The 2,453-nt window shown below is 53.7% G+C and overlaps 1 protein-coding gene across 3 annotated transcripts in view; it reads left to right on the plus strand.

Annotated features, from left to right (window-relative positions):
• Positions 1-2,453, plus strand: part of RIPOR1 (RHO family interacting cell polarization regulator 1) — a 132,125-nt gene that overhangs the window by 34,787 nt on the left and 94,885 nt on the right. The window contains exon 1 of one of the 3 annotated variants that reach the window (XM_025211820.1): positions 51-160. The exons of the other annotated variants lie outside the window; for them this stretch is intronic. The gene's annotated coding sequence lies outside the window, so the exon portion shown is untranslated. Of the gene's footprint in view, positions 1-50; positions 161-2,453 lie in introns of those variants that run through there. 3 annotated transcript variants of the gene reach the window in all.

Raw genomic sequence — 2,453 nt, forward strand, 5'->3', positions numbered from 1 at the left:
GGCGCTCCCGCCGTTCCCCTGCCTGGGGCCTTAAATCCGGGGCTGGCCGTGGGGGGAGACGCGGCCGGGCCGGGGGCGCCCTCCTCGCCCCGTGCCAGGACGGCCGGGCTTCATGCCTGAGCCGCCAGCAGCGCGGGTTAGGAGACAGCCCGCTTCAAAGGTGACCGCCGAGGAGAAGCAGCTGGGCTTGTGCGCTGCTGCTGCTCCCCCTCTTCTTGTTTTGTGAGAGCTAAAGAGAGCCTGGGAACGGGCCTGGCTTTTTCCAAAGCAAAGGCTTTATCTTTCCTGCTTGGGTTTTTTTCCCGTTTTAATCCTGGAAGACTCCATGGCTCAGAGGTGGCAGGTTTGTGTCAGTAGCAGAGAGGTGGCAGGTTTTATCTACCTTAGATAGAAATTCACTGAGACTAATGGAGAAGGGGAAGCAAGGTTTAGTCCGGTTCTTGCACCCTAAGATAATAGCAGACAGTGGCTCATTGATCTGGAAGTTGATATCTGATGCTGTAGGAAAGAGAGAGGTTCTTGTAAAGCCCCTAACGCTCACCGAGCTCAGACTTGGCTAAGGAGTTGCCTCCCCCGGTTCCTGTGCTACAGCAAACTCCCAAACCACATCTGAGTCATCCATGGAGTTTCTCCAACAAAGAAATGGGAGAGATGAGCATTGACATTGATGTTTCCAAGGGAGACAAATTAAGGAGAGAAGTGGTACAGACCAAAAGCAAAGCCTGGGAGGAAAAGTGTGCATGTGACACGTGTTCCTGTACTGAGTTCTTTGAGTGGATGACTCAGTAAATGACTGGCTTTATCCCTGTTTAATTAGGAGCAGGATCTGGCCCCATGAGAGTGCGTTCTCCCCCATCTGGTATTGGATGTGGATACAAATTAGATGGCTCTTGAACAAGCCTGACAAGTTAATATGTTGGGTTATTTTTATTTCCCTCACTCTTCGTTGTATAAATAGAACCTTTATAAGTTGGGAGGGGAATTTGGCTGCAGGCTGTGTTTCTGGACAGCTTGTGGCAAGCAGCGATTGCTGTGCAGGCTCTCAGCTTTTGTGCCCTCTGGCACTGAGGGCACTGCCCCTCATGGACTGAGGCTAGGACACTTGCAAGGGGCACCCAGAGATCTTGGGCCCTTCAAGCTGTGTTGGCCAAAGAGTTTTCACTCGCTCATTAGCTTGCTGTGAATGCTACCACCCCATCTGCTGCTTGTTCTGGGGGCGGCAGAGGTGCTGTGGGCAGGAGGCTGGCTGCCTTCCTCCATACTGTCCTGTAACCAGTCTGACCAGCTGTGGGAAGTAGGCTGTTTTTTCCCCAGCAGTGCTCATCTGCTCTGTGGTGATTGGAGCGCAGGTCCTTTGACTGTCAAGGCTGGTTTGCCCTTGAAGCGTTACTGGTGCCAGCCTTGTCAAAGCTCTTCTGGAGAAAACCCATGCCACTTCACACAGCTTGGTGTCTCCCATGGAATTGGAGCATGAAGGTGGCAAAGTCGTGTCTGGTCTGGATGGCAGTGACCTGGGAGCCAGTGCAGGCATGTTTCCTGTGCATACTGTATTTTCATGGACCCCTGCTGGTTGTATTGTTCAACTCTGCCTTCTGTGGGAGGGAAAGCTGCTTTTAGTTGGCTCTGAGCTGGAAGCCCTTATCAGCTCCAAGTCTGATCCCGAGCAACACAAAAGGGGCCAGCTACAGCAAGTGAGGAGGGTGGAGGGCAGAGTGTAACCTAACCCAGGCAGGCAACTGCAGCATTTGGGAGTGGGCTTGGGTGTGCTCAAGTTCACTTTGCCTCTGATGGAGCAGCTGGGGTGTCTGCCTGCCTGACCTGGGCAGCCACTGCCGCTGTTCCTGGGAGTACGATGTGCAAGGGCAGGGTTCCCTGTGCAGCTTGCTTTGGGGCAGTGAGAGGCAGGGGCTGAGAAGGGCATTGGCTCACAGGCTGGCCTATTTAGCATGCAGGGAAATGTGGGCATGTGCCCATATTGAAACTGTTACCCTGCTCTGTTATTAGAGGGTGTCACTAAGTGGGTACCAGCTGAATTCTTGGGACAACTAATACAAAAACAGAGACAGGAGTGGGGGTCAGAGGTTAATAACAAGTGCTCCAAGGGGTGGTACTGAGCAGAGTACACCAGCCAGTGTCCCCTGGCCCTCAAAGGAGTAGAAGGACCTGGTGGATGGCACTCAGTGAAACTGCCTGGAAACCTGAACAGATAAGGGACAGGAAGGCAGTCCCACAGTCACTGGGGGTCCCCAGTCAGAACCTCCTTCCTGGCCAGATAGATGGCCAGGAGGAAGTTGACCAGGAGGTCTGGGGACTTGGTGGGGCCATGGGCAAGGAAAACAGAATGGTGTGGGGAGTAATGAAGCCACAACTTCACCACCTCCTCAAGAGCCTCTTGCTGAAGGGGCTGTAACCTGGTGCACTCCAGGTAGGCATGTGCCAGGGTCTCTTCCTGC

Source organism: Alligator sinensis, unplaced genomic scaffold (assembly GCF_000455745.1).
Source record: "Alligator sinensis unplaced genomic scaffold, ASM45574v1 scaffold260_1, whole genome shotgun sequence".
Classification (NCBI taxonomy): Eukaryota; Metazoa; Chordata; order Crocodylia; family Alligatoridae; genus Alligator; species Alligator sinensis.